This window comes from Macaca fascicularis, chromosome 17 (assembly GCF_037993035.2).
Source record: "Macaca fascicularis isolate 582-1 chromosome 17, T2T-MFA8v1.1".
Lineage (NCBI taxonomy): Eukaryota > Metazoa > Chordata > Mammalia > Primates > Cercopithecidae > Macaca > Macaca fascicularis.
Window position 1 is genome coordinate 25,600,159 of NC_088391.1, and position 19,987 is coordinate 25,620,145.

Consider the following 19,987-nt stretch of genomic DNA (forward strand, 5'->3'; position numbering starts at 1 on the left):
ACGCACCAGGGAAGGAGAGAACCGAGAGAATCTGCATTTGGCTTGGCTGTTTCTCTTCCTCCTTGCCTGTCTGACTTAAACAGTCACTGTCTGCAAAAGGACACATCTGTATGAATCCACTTACATGAGGAACCTAGAATAGACAAATTCATAGAGACAGAAAGTAGAACAGACGTTGGCCGGGCCTGGCAGGATGGGGAATCCAGAGTTACTGCTTAATGGACACAGAGTTTCTGTTTGGATGATGAAAAAGTTCTGGAGAGAGATTGTAGTGATAGTTGCACAATGCTGTAAATGTACTTAATGCCACTGAATTGTACACTGAAAAACGGTTATGATAATACATTTTGTTATATTTTACCACATATGTGTATGGCATATGTATATTTGTATATATTATATATTTTACATATACATTTATGTAAAATTACACATACATATATATGTCTATGTAAAATATGTATATGTAATTTATGTATACATATATATGTAAAAAATATAAATGTATTATCATGATGTAATACTTCTTTGGAGTAAAAGCCCAGGTGAAAGCAATCAGCTGACATGGCCCCTACACATGGAAATTCTTTGCTTGAATTTTTGTTTGTTTGTTTCTCTTTTTAATTTTTATTTATTTATTTTTGAGATGGAGTCTCACTCTGTCACCCAGGCTGGAGTGCAGTGGCATGATCTTGGCTCGATGCAACCTCCACCTCCCAGGTTCAAGTAATTCTTGTGCCTCAGCCTCCCAAGTAGCTAGGATTACAGGCAGTCACCACCACACTCAGCTAATTTTTGTATTTGTAGTAGAGATGGGGTTTCACCGTGTTGGCCAGGCTGGTCTCAAACTCCTGACCACAGGTGATCTGCCTGCCTTGGCCTCCCAAAGTGCTGGGATTACAGGTGTGAGCCACCGCACCCAGCCTTTTTGCTTTTAATTTTTTTTTTTTGAGACAGGGTCTTGCTGTGTTGCCCAGCCTGAGTGCAGTGGCATGATCATGACTCACTGCAGCCTTGACCTCCCAGGCTCAGGTGATCCTCCCACCCCAGCCTCCCTAATAATTTGGACTACAGGCAAACAGCACCACACCCAGCCAAATTTTTTAAGTTATTTGTAGAGATGAGGGTTTCCCTATGTTTCTCAGGCTGGTCTCGAACTCCTGGGCTCAAACGATCCTCCCGCCTTGGCCTCCCAGAGTGCTGGGATTACAGGCATGAACCACCACACCTGGCTCTGTGAATGTTAATAAATCTTTGCCAGGCGTGGTGGCTCATGCCTGTAATCCAAGCACTTTGGGAGGTGGAGGTGGGTGGATCTCTTGAGGTCAGGAGTTCCAGACCAGCCTGGCCAACATGGAGAAACTCCGTCTCTACTAAAATACAAAAATTAGCTGGGCATGATGGCAGTTGCCTGTAATCCCAGCTACTTGGGAGGCTAAGGCAGGAGAATCGTTGAACCCAGGAGGCAGAGGTTGCATTGAGCCAGGACAGCACCACTACACTCCAGCCTGAGCTGTTAACAGAGCAAGACTCTGTCTCAAAATAATCAAATAAATAAATAAATCTTAATTTATTTTTCTTTCCATTTAGGGGTGCCAGGGCCCAGCTTTTGGGTTGTTGCAGCTCCTTATTCAGAAGGAAGAGTAGTTATGTCGTTTTACTCTCTGCTCCAGCTGGTGTTAAGTGGCTGGGGGTTTGTGGTGGCATATTCAGAGATGTGGCCCTAAAAGGGACTCTTTACCTTTGAAGATTAAATTCTGATTTTTTTTTATTGCCCAAATTCCTATCTAAGGGGTTTGGGGAGTCATGCCCTACAAATCATAAATTCTCATTAGATGGGTTTTATTTAACCCTGTATGTCGTGACTTACTTTTCAATCTGACTCTGGCCTAACATCACAAGATAAGGAAGAAATTCAAAATATTTTACCCCAAAACATGTTTCTTTGCCATATTTTGAAATGGCCCCACAAAGCTGTTCTTTGTAGGGGAAAATTTACATCTGTAAAGAATCTATTAAAATAGCTAGATCTTTTTCTTCCAGACACTCCCAATCCTAAAGAGATTAACTGAGATCTGAATAGGAAACATTTGTCATCTATTGTCTCTAAGGGCAGACACTATAAGACTTCAAAACAACTTTGGTCACCACAATTTTTGTCTTAACCTGAACAATCCCTTTCTATGAATCCCAGGTTTTTAGACAAACTCAACCAATTGTCAACCAGAAAATGTTTCCATTCACCTATAACCTGGAAGCCCCACCACCGCCGGCTTTTCATTGTCCCACCTTTCTGGACCAAACCAACTATTTCTTCAATGTATTTGATGGATGTCTCATGCCTCTCTAAAATGTATAAAACCAAGCTGGGCCCTGACCGCCTTGGACACATGTTCTCAGGACCTCCTGAGGGCTGTGTCATGGGCCATGGTCACTCATATTTGACTCAGAATAAATCTCTTCAAATATTTTATAGAGTTTGACTCTTCTCGTCCACACCTTCGATATTAAATCTGTGCACTACTTACAAAGAGAGAGGGAGAAGGAGAGGGAGGGAATGAGAGAGAGTGAGAGATAGAAATTGAAGAAATTAAAAGGATTGTAGACCCAAGTGACTATTTGCTTCCAGCAGCCAAGATGACCAGATGGGACCATCCCATAGCTTCAGGCTGACCATTATCCCCATGGTAGGCCTGTTCCTGGAAATGACTGGATGAGGGGATGTGCTCTCGGTCTGACAGATAACAAGAAGTAACCTTTGACTTTTAGTCCTTCCTCCTGTGTCTTCAGTACACAGTTGCCACTTTTCCTCTTTGAAGATGCTCTTAGCTGGACTAGTAGAACCAGAAGCTGCACCTGTCTTGTGGTCTACTTTTATGACTAAAAATGTGTATAGATAAAATCCGTGGTTCCACATGAGTGCAATGGCAATCTACCGTTAGAATGAAAAACATTAAGTTGTTTGTACTCTGTCTTGCCCACTGGGTTGTGGAGCCAGGAAAACGTTACTGATTCTTCAATTTCTTCCCCATCCCCTATCCAGAACCTAGCCACGTACTTTATATACTTTAGGTGTTTCATAAATATTTTTAACTGCTCACATGGCTTGTGTGGTATGATTTGAATGCCATCCTGCAAAACAGGAAGACATTAAACTAAGATCCCATGCTTGGAAACAGTTAATACGTCCAAAAGTTCAAAGCCTTCATCTAACATTTATAGTGTTGTCTGTAATCTCAACCTAATTTTCAGTCTCTTCTTTCAAGCCTGCCTCAAATACCGTAAAATCCTCAATAGCCACCAATTGTTCTGAGAACATTCTCCATTTTCCTACCCTTGTACCCCAAGTCATGGACCACATCTTATATTCTTCACATGTACTTCCTGGTGTTGACCCTATACTTCCGTGTTTTGTGCCTGACACTTCCTTTGTTTTTGGGGTAGCCTTGTAGCCCAGTTTAGACAACTCCAAGTCATTTTCACATGGAATGTTTGATATGGAAAGGCTAAAAGATTTAGATAAAATCTTAGGTGGCTGGTATGAATTTTATTCCATAACTCTGGTATCAGAAAAAGTGACATTACCTTATTTTTCTAAAATCTCTTCTAACTCAAATTAAATTGACCTGGTATTTCCTACTTGAGTAAATGACAAGCAATGGAGTCTGTCATGGGTTGGAGAGCCTTACTCTTGCCTCCCTAGAGCTTCTTGAGAGCCCAGGTGCTTTTTTTTTTTTTTTTTTTTTTTTTTTTTGAGACAGAGTCTCGCTGTGTCTCCCAGGCTGGAGTGCAGTGGCGTGATCTCGGCTCACTGCAAGCTCCGCCCCCCGGGTTCACGCCATTCTCCCGCCTCAGCCTCCCGAGTAGCTGGGACTACAGGCGCCCGCCACCACGCCCGGCTAGTTTTTTGTATTTTTAGTAGAGACGGGGTTTCACCATGTTAGCCAGGATAGTCTCGATCTCCTGACCTCGTGATCCACCCGCCTCGGCCTCCCAAAGTGCTGGGATTACAGGCTTGAGCCACCGCGCCCGGCCAAGAGAGCCCAGGTGCTTATGGAACATCCAGGGAAAGATTTCTGGTCTTTGTTCCATCATTATCACTGCAGAAGTTCCCATTTTCAAAGCCTGTGTTAATTAGGAAGTTCTATCAATCTATGCCCAGTGTAGGTACAGGGATCCTTTGCCAAACCCCTAGAGGTTTAATGGCTCAGCATCGAAATGCTACCCTTTCAGAGAGTCTCTTCCTCATTCATACACCTTCTTCAATCTTCCCAACAAAACAAACAAACAAAAAAATCCCTCTCCCTTATCTCCTACCTGAAGAAGCTACCTCCCAGTCAGGCAACTCCCGCCTCTCTGCATACCATATCCTAGAGACAAAAAAACTAAAGACAAAAATCTTTAACTCTACCCTTTGGGACTCCCAGCCCTGCTGGCTGTCTTTTGGGAGCGGGGAGAAAAGAGGTCTCATTGATTCAGATTTTTCCACAAAGCAATAAGAACAAAACAAATCAATTTCTTAATTATCAGCAGCCACAAAATGCAAATGAACTTCTCAATAAATTATCCTGTCACAGTGGTTCAAAAATTTTAATGCACTGGTACAATGAATACCAATGGATACTGGTCTGTGACCTAAACAGAGGTTACATCTCTCTATAAAGTTTATAGATCCAGCATCTCTTGCATCAATTCACTTCACCAACCATTAAACTCATTCAGCTTAATGTGATACTCTGATTTTATGCTCACCAAGCCATCTACTTAAAAGTGGATTTTCTATGCCAATTTGCCTACAGAAAGAGAAGGAATTTATAAGTGAGAACATGCAGTGTTTGGTTTTCTGTTCTTGTGTTAGTTTGCAGAGAATGATGGTTTCCAGCTTCATCCATGTCCCTGCAAAGGACATTAACTCATTCTTTTTTATGACTGCATAGTATTCCGTGGTGCATATGTGCCACATTTTCTTTATCCAGTCTATCTTTGATGGGCATTTGGGTTGGTTCCAAGTTTTTGCTATTGTGAATAGTGCTGCAATAAACATTCATGTGCAAAGTGGGAGTTGAACAATGAGACCACATGGACACAGGGAGGGGAATATCACACACCAGGGCCTGTCGAGGGGTGGGGGGCAAGGGGAGGGAGAGCACTAGGACAAATACCTAATGCACATGGGGCTTAAAACCTAGACGACAGGCCAGGCATGGTGGCTCATGCCTGTAATCCCAGCACTTTGGGAGGCCAAGGTGGGTGGATCACGAGGTCAGGAGTTCAGGACCAGCCTGGCCAAGATGGTGAAACCCGTCTCTACTAAAAATACAAAAATTAGTTGGGCGTGGTGGCATGTGCCTGTAATCCTGGCTACTTGGGAGGCTGAGGCAGAGAACTGCTTGAACTCAGAGGGTGGAGGTTGCAGTGAATCGAGATTGCGCCACTGCACTCCAGCCTGGGTGACAGAGTAAGACTCTGTCTCAAAAAAAAAAAAAACCTAGATGAGGGGTTGATGGCTGCAGCAAACCCCCATGGTACACGTATACCAATGTATCAAACCTGCACGTTCTGCACATGTATCACAGAACTTACAGTATAATTAATAAAACAATTTCTCTCATTAACATGTTTGCAAAGACCCTAAATAAAATATTAGTAAAGCAGCCGGAGGTGGTGGCGGGCATCTGTAATCTCAGTTACTCAGGAGGCTGAGGCAGGAGCATCACTTGAACCCAGGAGGCAGAAGTTGCAGTGAGCTGAGATCATGCCATTGTGCTCCTGGGCAACAAGAGTGAAACTCCAACTAAAAAAAAAAAAAAAATAGTAAAAGTAAATATAGCGTTGGAATAAAAGAGAAAATACACCGAGAAAAAAAAAAAAAAGGAGAGAGAAGACATTTACCAACCAGCATGGACATTCCCACCGACTCCACTCCCCTAATGTTATATTTTTATAGTACATAGTAAGTAATTATCATTCTTACTTATATATTAATCTCTAGTGAGTTTCGTCCGATTACATCAGACCTGTAATAAGTGGAATAATGGTCCCCCAAAGATGTCCACATTTTAATCCCAGGAGCTTATAATTATGTTATATGGTAAGGGGGAATTAAAACCGCAGATAGAATTAAGATTGCTGGGCTGGGCACAGTGGTTCAGGCCTGTAATCCCAGCACTTTGGGAGGCCGAGGTGGGTGAATCACTTGAGGCCAGGAGTTCAAGACCAGCCTGGGCAATATGGCGAAACCCTGTCTCTACCAAAAATACAAAAATTAGCGAGTCTCATAATGCGGTCTTAAAAATAAATAAACAAAAATTTAAAACAAAATATTTTTTATTTTTTATTTTTTAAATTAAGGTTGCTAGTGAATCAGCTGGCTTTAAAATGAAGAGATTATCCTGGGTTATCCATATGAGTTCAATGTCATGACAAGGATCCTTATAGTAAAAGAGAGACAGAGTCAGAGTGATTCATTGTGACAAAATTTTGACCAGCCATTGCTGCCTTTGAAAAAAATGGAAGGAGGCCATCCATGAGGCAAAGAATATGGGCAGCCTCTAGAAAGTGGAAGAGACTGGGAAACAGATCCTCCCAGAGCTTTCCAAAAGGAACACAGCCCCACAGACACCTTGATTTTAGCCCTGTTAGGCTCATTTCAAACTTCTGGCCTCCAGAGCTATATGATAATACATTTCTATTGGTTTTGTTTGTTGGTTGGTTTGTTTGATTTTTTTGAGGTAGTCTCACTCTGTCACTCAGGCTGGAGTGCAGTGGTGCAATCTCAGCTCACTGCAACCTCCGCCTCCTTGGGTTCAACCGATTCTCCTGCCTGAGCCTCTCAAGTGGCTGGGATTACAGGCACATGCCATGATGCCTGGCTACTTTTTGTATTTTTAGTAGAGACAGGGTTTTACCATGTTGGCTGGGCTGGTCTCAAACTCCTGACCTCAAGTGATCCACCTGCCTCAGCCTCCCAAAGTGCTGGTTTACAGGCGTGAGTCACCATCCCCGGCCATTTCTATTGTTTTAAGCACTAAATTTATAGTTCGTTGTTACAGCAGCAATAAGAAACTCATGGGACCCTGAGAGCCTGAATTATTTTGGTTGCACTGACGAAATACAGTTTCTGGATTTCATATACCTGCCAAGTGGTTTCCTGGACTCACCTGAAATATCTCAATTTTTTTCTTTCTCTAATTAATTATCCAAGTGCTTTGAACATAATATAGGCTCTTAAAAATATCTGTTGAATCAGTGAATTTTGGCTAACTGTAAAGTCTGTGAGTCATGGCTGGTGTGTTTTTGATAGTCTGAAAACTTTTAGGATTAACCATTTCTCTCTCTAATGAGTTGTGAATACATGCCTCTAATATCAATGTGATGTATCATTTTACATGTCACCGGCATAAGAGGATGCCCAGATAGCTGGTCAAACATTATTTCTGGGTGTGTCTGTGAGGGTGTTTCTGGATAAGATGAGCAGCATTTGAATCTGTGAACTCAGTAAAGTAGGTTGGCCCTCCCCAGTGTTGGGGGCATCATTCAATCCCTTGAGGGCCTGAAGAGAACAAAAGACAAAGGAAGGAAGAATTCGCCCCTTTTTCTCCGTCCCACTGCCTGAGCTAGAACATCTCATCTCATCTCCTACTGTGCCCTTGGTTCTCAGCCCTTCAGACTTGGATTTCATTATTCCATCGACCTTCCTGGGTCTCCAACTAGCAGACAGCATATTGTGGATTTCTCAGCCCCTGTAACCTCCATAATCATGTGAGCCAATTTCTCATAATAAATCAACTTCTCAGCCAGACGCAGTGGCTCATGCCTGTAATCCCAGCACTTTGAGAGGCCAAGGCGGGTGGATCACCTAAGGTCAGGAGTTCGAGACCATCCTGGCCAACATGGTGAAACCCTGTGTCTACTAAAAATGCAAAAATTAGCCAGGTGTGGTGGTGGGCCCCTGTAATTCCAGCTATTCGGGAGCCTGAGGCAGGAGAATCGCTTGAACCCAGGAGGCGGAGGTTGCAGTGAACTGAGATCGTGCCACCGCACTCCAGCCTGGCGACAGAGGGAGACTCCATCTCAAAAAATAAAATAAAATAATAAGCAAATAAATAAGTAAATTTCTCTCTCCCTCATATATATAATATATAGCTATATATACAAATGTACATACGCATGTATACATATGTGTATATTATATATATGTGTATATATACACAAAGAATTATCGTGTATATATATACATAATATGTATACATATACATACGCTTTTGTGTATATATACATACACATGTACACAGATGTATACACAAAAGCAAAATGAGCAAAAGCCCTCAATTTCAATATCCTATTGGTTCTATTTCTCTGGAGAACCCTAAAAATCAAGAAACTGTAGTTAAATTATATGGACTTAACAGCAAATTTGTGATAATACCTAGCTCTTTTTTCTTCTTACAGGGAAAATGTGAATTCCTTTGAAAATCAATGCCTAGTCTTAGCATACAGTAGTGACTTTCCCCAGAGGAAACTTTATTTTATTTTATTTTATTTTTAGACAGAGTCTCACCCTGTCACCCAGGCTGGAGTGCAGTAGCACCATTTTGGCTCACTGCAACCTCTGCCTCCCGGGTTCAAGCGATTCTCATGACTTAGTCTCCCAAATAGTTGGGACTACAGGGGCACACCACCAAGCCTGGCTACTTTTTTGTATTTTAGTAGAGACGAGGTTTCACCATGTTGGCCAGGCTGGTCTGGACCTCCTGACCTCAGGTGATCTGCCCACCTCGGCCTTCCAAAGTGTTGGAAATACAGGTGTGAGCCACTGCGCCTGGCCCAGGAAGCTTTATTTCTATTTAGAGGTGTGTGGAAGCTCTTTAGGCAGTCTAGGAAGTTTAGGCAATTTAGGAAGCTAGTGACATTCTGATCAACACCGCTGACAGCGTATCATGTCCAACACTAAACACTGAGCCTGTCTGAAGAAGAAAAGACAAGTAGGGCGTTTCAATGAGCCATTACAACATTTGGTCAGCTACAAAGGGCTCCCAAGAGACCAGTTGTTATTGTCTGGTGCTAGAGCTGCTGTGACAATGTCAAACCAAGTGTAAATAAAAAAGTCCCTTGAAAAATGCCATCAGTTGGAAGTTGCTGGCTTGAGAACCCTCCTGGGAAGAGATGTGCTTCTTGTATTGAGACTAGCCACACTCACTGGGCCTGTGTGGGCTTGGGGACTTTAAAGAAAAAAGTTCGGCGGGGTGCGGTGGCTCATGCCTGTAATCTCAGCACTTTGGGAGGCTGAGGCCGGTGGATCACCTGAGGTTGGGAGCTCAAGACCTGCCTGACCAAATAGAGAAACCCTGTCTTTACTAAAAATACAAAATTAGCTGGGTGTGGTGGCACATACCTGTAATCCCAGCTACTTGGGAGGCTGAGGCAGGAGAATCGCTTGAACCCAGGAGGCAGAGGTTGCCGTGAGCTGAGGTCTCGTCGTTGCACACCAGCCTGGGCAACAAGAGTGAAACTCCGTCTTAAAAAAAAGAAAAAGAAAAAAGTTCATTGTCCCTAATTAGTGTTGTATTTCTGTGGCTTTAAAGCAGTTCTATTATTTTTTTTTTCTTTTTCTTTTTCTTTTCCTGAGACAGAGTCTCGCTCTGTCACCCAGGCTAGAGTGCAGTGGCGCCATCTTGGATCACCACAACCTCCGCTTCCCAGGTTCAGGTGATTCTCCTGCCTCAGTCTCCCGAGTAGCTGGGACTACAGGTGTGTACCACCATGCCTGGCTAATTTTTGTATTTTCAGTAGAGATGGGGTTTCACTATGTTGGCCAGACTGGTCTCAAACTCCTGACCTCATGCCTCCCAAAGTGCTGAGATTACAGGCCTGAGACACCACGCCTGTTCAGTCCTATTTGTTAAAGTGTTAAAAAGCGTAAGCGTTGGCAGAAAGATGTGCAACACATGGAACAAAAAGAAAGCCTGACTGGTTTGTGTTGCTGCTCTAAGTTGAACTTGGCTGGACTATGAGAAGGAAGAGGGAGCAGCAAAGTCTGGAGGTGGGAGTCTAAAACCACTTTAAGGAGCTGTAGACTTCATTGCAAGGGCAGTAGGAGCTACTTAAGGGCTTTGAAAAGTGGGGCATGATCAGGTTGGAAGCCTATATTTGCATTTTCCTTCCTTGGTGATCTAATATTCCTTAAGGCAGTGCTTTCCAAACTTTAACGTGCACAGGAATTACCTGGAATCTTGGGAAAGTGCAGATTCTGATTTAGTCTCACGTGAGGCTCCAGATGCTGTGAAAAGCTCCTAGGTGATGACAGGGCTGCTGAGCCCTAGACTGCTCTTTGAGTAGCAAAGTCCTAGACAGAATCATTTGTGAACCTCCCTCATTGGCTTTTTCAGAGCCTGCAAGAAAGCGAGTAGCTGTAAGGCATAGACAAAGCTCCTTTCCATCCTCAAATGGCTACATGTTTTCCTGGGGTGACCTAATTGCTCAGGCAGAGAACATTGTGGCAATGTCATTAGTCATTCCTTCTGAGCATTTTGTGTTCTGCACCGTTACTTAGACTCTGCTCTTTCAGCTCAGAACTTTGTGTCTCATCTTGCTCTCCATGTGCTTAGTTACCAAATGGACTTTGAAATTCCATTTGGCCAGGAGCTGTGGCTCATGCCTGTAATCCCAACAATTTGGGAGGCTGAGGCGGGCAGATCATCTGAGGCCAGGAGATCAGACCAGCCTGGCCAACATGGTGAAACCCTGTCTGTACTAAAAATACAAAACATTAGCTGGGCATGGTGGCACGCACCTGTAATCCCAGCTACTTGGGAGGCTGAGGCACAAGAATCACTTGAACTCAGGAGGTGGAGGTTTCAATGAGCCGAGATCACACCACTGCACTCCAGCCTGGGCCACCAGAGCAAGGCTCTGTCTAAAAAAAAAAAAATGCAATTTTCCTGCCATCTGCAGCAGGATTAACTTCCCCATTCCTTGAGATTGACATCAAGCCAAGAATATCAGATTCTCCAAATGTGACCACTTTGCCTTTCTTCAAATAATCTTGTGATGTGAAGGGAGGTTGCAGAGTCATAAATTTCACTCTTTTTAAAAATTTTCTTTTCTTTTTAGACTAAAAAGACTAGATCTGAGAGAATATTTTAAATTGATGTTGCAGAGAAACACAGGACTCCTCTAGCCTTTGTTTTGGTCAGCATAGCATAGATAGATACACACACACACACACACACACACACACACACACCCTTTTATAGTATAAATAAAATGATAAAATGTAAAGTACTTAGCACAGTGTCTAGCACACAGGAAGCATCTGAAGGAAATTAAAGTATTTTACCGCAAAATAAATTTCTTTGATATATTTTGAGATGACTGCTCAGGGAGACAGAAAGCTGTCTTGTGGGGGAGATTTGCATCTGCAGAAAATCTGCATTGATGCAACCAGGACTTCCCTGGGCTACATGTGGGAAAGGTGAACTGAGAGGCTGCCACCTTTAAACATCTGAAAGAAACATTTACCATCTGTTTTCTCTGAGGGCTGCTACCAGTGAGGTTTTATTTACATGAAAAAGACCATGTTTACTAGCCAGAGCTCCTCTTTTCTCTTTTTCTCTCTCTCATGTAACTTACCTTGCCACTATAACCTGGTTTATTACCAGAACCTGTTTCTGGCCATACTCTGAGCCCCTGTGCGTTCTGTAACCTTCTGTACTCCACTGGGGGTTGGGTAATTATTCTGTGATTCTCCCAATGTACATATTAAAAAAATTGTAAGCATTTTCCGCAATTAATCTGTGTTTTGCAAGTTGAGTTTTCAGTGAAACTTCAGAGGGCAAAGGGGAAGTTTTCTTTTGGCCCCTACATATCCAGTATATGGTAGCTATTGTGATCAAAATACCTACTTTAAGTCTGAATGCCATGGCTCACACCTGTAATCTCAGCACTTTGGGAGGCCTTGGCCTCCCAAGGATCACTTGCGGCCAGGGCAACACAGTGAGACTTTGTCTCTACAAAAATTTTAAAACATTAGTCAGCCATGGTGGCATACACCTGTAGTCCCAGTTATTTGAGAGGCTAAGGTGGGAGGATTGCTTGTGCCCAGAAGCTCGAGGCTGCAGTGAGCCATAATCGAGCCACTGCACTGCAGCCAGGGCAACACAGTGAGACCCTATTTCAAAAAAGAGAAAAAAGAGGGGAGTGGGAAATACATGCTTTACAGAAATGATGTGAAAGTTAAGTAACATGTGTAAAGCACTTTAGGATAGTGCCTGGCACATGATAGATGTTGAATACACCATAGCTTTCACGATGGTGATGATGATGGAGATAATGAGGAGGAGGACAAGGAGGAGGAGGAGAGGATGGGAGGAGGAGGAGAGGATGGGAGGAGGAGAAGCAAGAGATTAAGAAAAGGGCAGAGAGGGGGAAGAGAAGAAAGGGGAGGGAGAGGAGGTGGTGGTTGGTGGGGAACTGGAGGGGAGGAGAATATAAAGTTTGACTTAAACAGGAATAACAACAGTGGTGTGCTGATAAATCTTTAACAACTGGCCTTCAGCACACCACTGCATAAGCGGTAGGTTAAGATTAGTTCCAAGAGACTCCAAGGCTGGTTTTGGTGGTGACAGCATGAATGGGAGTGTGAGGAGGTATGGCAGGAGCTCATGGAGCTTTGGGATTCTCCCTTCCTTCCTGCCATTGCAATGACACTCATTCCACAATTAAGACTGGGTGTATCTTTATGGTTTAAAATGATAAATTTTATGTTATGTATATTTTACTATAATCAAATATTTTTAGTTAAAAATAACATTAACAAGAAAACTGCTGAGATCAAAATAAATTCAATTGTTTAATAGTTAAACAAAACCCCTGAGAGATCCTCATGATAACCTTGTTTGGAATTAAGACAGAATGGAGAAGTCAAGCCACTGTAACGTGAAGCATTCATCTTCAAGAACCTCTCCATCTTCTTCAGTTTCTAACTGTTCTCTCTTTTTCCTCCTGTTCATCACCTGAATCGCCCCTTAAGTTTGCCAGTCCTGAGAGTGGTGCCTCACCAAGGGCTCTCTGTGGGGCCTGCGTCTTTGCTGAGCTCGCCCTAGTTTGAGCAGGCGGCCAGGCAATGGTCAATTTCTCCCGGCAGTCACCATTCCCTTATCTGTGCTCTTCTAAGCCTCTGGAAATTAGAAACTTCCCCCAAACACTTTCTTTCCAGGAAGGAGACTCAAAATATTCATTTTCCTGTGCCCCACACCTGCATTCCCAGCACTCCTACTTCTCCAGGTTATATTCCTGTTAGTTATGGTAAGGTCTTTTTCTGTCTTTTAGTGATTGAAGCAGATGCATTCAATCTGAAATCTGAAAATCTTGTATCACATCTTGGCTCCACTTTGAATAATGTATTAAAGTTGGATGAGCTTTCCTTCCCTCTTCTGTCAATAGAATTACCTTCCTATGGTAAGACTTGGTGAGGGGATTAGGGAGGTAAAGTAATTTACTTAAACATACGTCAACAACCAACAACGATTATCATGCAACCAGTGCAACCAAAACTCTTTATTTGCACTTTTTTCTTTTCTTTTTTTCTTTTTGAAGCAGAGTCTCACTCTGTTGCCCAGGCTGGAGTGCAGTGGTGCAGTCTCAGCTCACTGCAACCTCTGTCTCTGGGTTCAAGCAATTCTACTGCCTCAGCCTCCTGAATAGCTGGTGCCTGCCACCACACCCAGCTAACTTTTGTATTTTTTGTAGAGATGGGGTTTCATCATGTTGGTCAGGCTGGTCTCGAACTCCTGACCTCAGGTGATCTGCCTAGCTAAGCCTCCCAAAGTGCTAGGTTACAGGCATGAGCCACCGTGCCCAGCCTCTTTGCACTTCTTCAGGACCATCAAAGGCAATCGCACTCATAACTCGCCAACCTACGTCATTGCATTCCATTTCCCCTCCCCTCTGCTTCATTGATACCCAGAGCCTCCTCCCAAGTGTCTGTCACTCTCCAAATGCCACTTCTTACAGGAAGTTACTCAACACACACAGTAGCTTGTGTTTGTGTCTATATCTTCCACAGCAACTGACACAGAGCCTACCACATAATGAGGGCTCCACAAACATTTGTGAAACTGAATGGAGTTTTATCAGAATACAGAGATCTTACCGCAAAAAAACTAGAGTAAATAACTTTTTCTTCTAAAAAAAAAAAGAAGTTCAACCTCAGTTACCTCTCTCACTGCAAACCTCATTCCCTTCCCCCTCGTACCCCCATCACTGCCCCAGGGCAGAAAGGGCATCTGGAACATGATGTGGCATTTCTTTCAGCATCCCTATCCAGACCATCAGTTTAATTTGTTAGGGAAGTGACCAGGGAGTGACTGCAATCAAAAGGAGGGTGCTGTGTGCTTCTCTCCACCTCTGAAGTGCTGCTAACTCTCCTTAGGATGTAATCAGATGTTCTTCTTCAGAAGCCCTCGGCATACTTTTCCTAGCTCACCACAATTATTTCTTCAGTTCACCTCCAAGAGGAATGGGATCATGTCGTATAAATTAAACATTTTTCTTCTCCTCTATCAACCCAGGTCCAATTTACATCCACTATTGCTGTTCTGATAACAGAAGATTCCCGTCATTGCTTCTTTGGTTCACACTCCAGCAGCAGAGTCCACAGAGGCATATCCTGAGTCTCACAGTCTCTAAGGTCACTATAGTAGTTACTGGATAAAAGTAATATCAAAAAAGAAGGAAAAGGAAAGAAGGAAGGCAGGAAAGGAGGAAGGGAAGGAGGAAAGGGAGGGAAGGAGTGAAGGAAGAAGGGAGAAAAGGAAGAGAGGGAGGAAGGAAGGAAGGAAGGAAAGAGGAAGGAGCTTATTCAGCTTATTGTGGAGTTCAAGAGAGGCTCACAGTTTCTTTATATATAGCAGTAATGTTTCCAGAACCAAAACTGAGGATATAGCCTGATGAATGACATTTTCTGATTTTTAATTACACAATTCATAAAGTAATTAAAATTGTGCTAAATTTACTTGAAAACATGTATTAATTAGCCTTTATTGGAAAGAAAACAATTTAATGTAATCATGTTTGTCTGAAAAATTCATGAGATCCGATTATTTTGCCTATGTGGATTGGATGAAGTGCCAATGGACATAATTCTGAAAGCAGCACAATTTTCCAGCACAGTTCCTATTCCTGTGACTCTATCTTATGCTTTCTTATGAAATTGAAATGGCATCAAATCTACTTAAACACATTTCTTTTTTTTTTCTTTTTCTTTTTTTTTTTTGAGACGGAGTCTCGCTCTGTCGCCCAGGCTGGAGTGCAGTGGCAGGATCTCAGCTCACTGCAAGCTCCGCCTCCCGGGTTCATGCCATTCTCCTGCCTCAGCCTCCCGAGTAGCTGGGACAACAGGCGCCTGCCACCGCGCCCGTCTAGTTTTTTGTATTTTTCAGTAGAGACGGGGTTTCACCGTGTTCGCCAGGATGGTCTCGATCTCCTGACCTCGTGATCCGCCCGTCTGGGCCTCCCAAAGTGCTGGGATTACAGGCTTGAGCCACCGCGCCCGGCCTTAAACACATTTCAAAAACCAACAATATTAAGGCTGCAGTAGGCCATGATTGTGTCACTATACTTCAGCTTCAGTGACAGAGCAAGGTCATGTCTCAATAAAAGAAAAAAACATCAACAAAACAAAAAACCCCACCAATAAATATAATGCAACCAAAACTCTTTCTTTGCATTCCTTTTTTTTTTTTTTTTTTTTTTTTGAGATAGAGTCTCGCTCTGTTGCCCAGGCTGGAGTGCAGTGGCCGGATCTCAGTTCACTGCAAGCTCCGCCTCCCGGGTTCACGCCATTCTCCTGCCTCAGCCTCCCGAGTAGCTGGGACTACAGGCGCCCGCCACTTCACCCGGCTAGATTTTTTTTTTTGTATGTTTTTAGTAGAGACGGGGTTTCACCATGTTAGCCAGGATGGTCTCGATCTCCTGACCTCGTGATCCGCTGGTCTCCGCCTCGCAAAGTGCTGGGATTACAGGCTTGAACTACCGCGCCCGGCCCTTTCTTTGCATTTCTTAAGGATCATCAGAGGTGATCATAACTCTCTACCCTACTTCACTGCATTCAGTTGAGGTAGGAGACCACTGGCAGGACTTATTTCTTGGTGCCCATGGATAAAGTAAAGAAACTGGCAGGAACCAGCAGATGGCCAGAAAAGTGATCCCTAGCTGCTCATTAGCATAAGTCACTCCTACCAGCACCATGACAGTTCACAAATGCCATGACAACCACCCAGAAGTTACTTCCCCTTTCCTAGAAAGTTATGAATAACCTGCCCCTAAATTTGCATTAGCCCACCTCTTAATTTGCATATAATTGAAAGTGGATATAAATAGAGTTGCCAACAGTCCATAGCTGCCAACTTTGGGTGCAATGACTATAAGTCAGCTGTCCAGTGCTCCACACACTAGTGTACATCACACATTATTATGAAAACTAATGAAAAATAGACATATTTCATAGACTGAGGTGCAGGTTTGAAGACATGGAATCTTTTTTATTTCAATATCTCATGGATTATCATAAATGAAAGATGTAACTGGCCCAAATTTCTCTATCTGGTATTGGGATGGATCTCTCAGAGATATGCTAAGCAATAATGGGGACTGTTTCGTGAAAAGGCTGTGTGTGCAAAGTGGCTCTCAAACGCCAAAGGAGCCAACAAGCCAAAGGACAAGGCAGACAAATGAGGTGGTCACTACAGGACTGAACAAAGGGGGACGAATACAGAAATGAAAACTTAAGACAAAAGAAATGGTTTTAAAGAAGGGGCCAGGGAGGGCTTGAGCTTCCACAGTGCTTTGTATTTATTGGGTAGAAAGAGCAGGGAGGAGGTGCTATCAGTTGGTCAGCTGCTTAATTTATCACAGGTTCACACGATCCCTAACAGGCTTCAGTTGTGCCTGCAGATAATTACAAGAAACACTGTGCCTGGGTCATGACTGCCCTCAGCATTCCTTCTGGGCAGCAGACACAGTTTGTCAGTTTGTCAACATCCCGCTTTCATGAGAACAGTTTGCTGTTTACTCATATAGCCTCCAGTGGTGTACTGAGTTGATCACGATCCTCATTCTTTTGGCCTCCGACAGACAAATCAGTTTGTAGGTAAAGAGTGGTTTATTGGGGTAATTTACAGACAGAAGCATGGTCTTAGGTGGCTGCAAGATAGGCAGATCTCTGCACTGTTACTCCCCAGACCCAGGGCCTATATACCATAGGGAAAGGGTATATGTGCTTTGTGCAAGATGATTAAAGGCAACCCTCCAGAATAGGCAAAATGTTACATGTGCTTATAATCTGTGAGCTAACATCAAGGTTGACATGTTCCTATCCTGAGGACAGTAAATAAAGTAGGAATCAGGAGACATTCATTGGACTGGGGCTAATCAGAGGTCAACATGGCAGATATATAAACAAAAACATACTATCTGTTAGTAATGTTAATGATTAGCTATAACTTAATTTCTCTGTTTTTGAAAGAGGATAATAAAACCTATTTGTATAGGTTTTTATGAAGATTAAATGAGATCATATTTAAATTATGTGTGGTACACTCTCTGATACATGGTAAGAGCTTAATAATGATAGCTTTTTAATTAAAAACTTTTTTTTTTTAATTTTATTTATTTGTTTATTTATTTGAGATGGAGTCTTGCTCTTTCTCCCAGGCTGGAGTGCAGTGGCACGATCTCGGCTCACTGCAACCTCCACCTCCCAGGTTCAAGCAATTCTCCTCCCTCAGCCTCCTGAGTAGCTGGGATTACAGGCGCACACCACCATGCTTGGCTAATTTTTGTATTTTTAGTAGAGACGGGGTTTCACCTTGTTGGTCAGGCTGGTCTCGAACTCCCGAACTCAGGTGATCCTCCCACCTTGGCCTCTCAAAGTGCTGGGATTACAGGCATAAGCCACAGCGCCTGGCCAATAAATGTTAGCTTTTTAAAAATATATCTCTGGTAGTTGCCTGCTTCACTAGCCCTACACACACAGACATACACAGACACACACACACACACATGCACCTGTGCAATTTTCCCTGGTCACCACTGATGACAGTGAATAAGAAGAAAATCTAGGCCGGGCGCGGTGGCTCAAGCCTGTAATCCCAGCACTTTGGGAGGCCGAGATGGGTGGATCACGAGGTCAGGAGATCGAGACCATCCTGGCTAACACGGTGAAACCCTATCTCTACTAAAAAATACAAAAAACTAGCCGGGCGAGGTGGCGGGCGCCTGTAATCCCAGCTACTCGGGAGGCTGAGGCAGGAGAATGGCGTAAACCCCGGAGGCGGAGCTTGCAGTGAGCTGAGATCCGGCCACTGCACTCCAGCCCAGGCGACAGAGCGAGACTCCGTCTCAAAAAAAAAAAAAAAAAAAAAAAGAAAATCTATACATTGTTTCATGAACCTTTGCAGTGTTTGAGGTTTTAGAAAGGCACAGATCTAGTTATATAGACTTCTGCCATCAAACTTGTGCAGATTTAAATGAGTATTTTTTTTTTTTGACTGGGAGTGGTGGCTCATGCCTGTAATCTCAGCACTTTAGGAAGCTAAGGCAGGAAGATGGCTTGAGCCCAGGAGTTCGAGACCAGCCTGAGCAATGCAGTGAGATCCCATCCCTAAAAAATAATAATAATTTTTTAAATAAAAACAATTAATTTAAAAAATAAAATGAGTGTTTCTAAAATTGTATTTTTAAATTGACAATAATTGTACACATTCATGGGGTACATAGTGATGTTTCCATATATATAATGTATAGGGATTAGATCAGGGTAATTAGCATATTTATCATCTCAAGAGTATTCTTTTTAATATATCCTTTCCTCAAAGAGGAAATGAATATTCTGCTTGCTGGGGAGGGTGAAAAAGGCGATTGCTATTTATTCTGTGCCCACTCATTTTTTTCCCCTAATGTAAAAGAAAATAATAAACCACATAATCTGTTTGAACCATGAAGATTCTTCCTTATAGTATTGTTCTCCTCTTCCTCTGTCACTGCCATAAAAAGCTTATTCCTTGCCATCTGAATTCTCATAAAGCCCAGCTGGCCTTTGTCCTAACCCATCAGATTTCAGCTTATTTCCCTTTCAGTGAATCAGATAACATCATCCTTTTGTACTGACTTTCGTACTTAGATTTATGAGTAACTCGGCCATGTGGTAATGTCTACCAATGAATGTCTTTTTTTGTTGTTTAACAAAGAGACATTTGTAAAAGCAGCTAAATATAGTAATTGCTGGATTCATTTTTCCCTGCTTCCACATACTTTTAGCCAAGGAACTGTGCACTGTCTAGGGCATTGAGCAATAGACAGTATAATGATACGCCTATTTGACCTTGGGCAAGATATTTAGAATCTCTAAACTTCAGTTTGCTCATCTGTAAAGTCTGCATAAGAGTATCCACTTCATTAGTATAATTATAAAAATTAAAATAACTAGTATGAATATTTAGTATGGAGCTAATTTTGCTTTAAACAACTGATGATCTTTCAAAGACATCTAAATAATGAGAAAGAAATTCTTCCTATTCACCTATATGGAACCATGGTGGCTCACGCCAGTAATGTTAGCACTTTGGGAGGCTGAGGCAGGAGGATCACTTGAGCCCAGGAGTTCAAGACCAGGCTAGGCAACACAGAGACGCCATCTCAACAAAAAGGAAAGAAAAGGAAAAATAAAACCAAGTATATACCCATGGAGTCACCATTTCCAGTGCTGTCATTCATAGGTGAGGATGATGCAGTTGACCCATTAAAAGACAAGGGCTTGGGCTGGGCCTGTAATCCCAGCACTTTGGGAGGCCAAGGCAGGCAGATCACAAGGTCAGGTGATTGAGACCATCCTGCTTAACGCGGTGAAACCCCGTCTCTACTAAAAATACAAAAAAAATTAGCGGAGCGTGGTGGTGGGTGCCTGTAATCCCAGCTACTCATGAGGCTG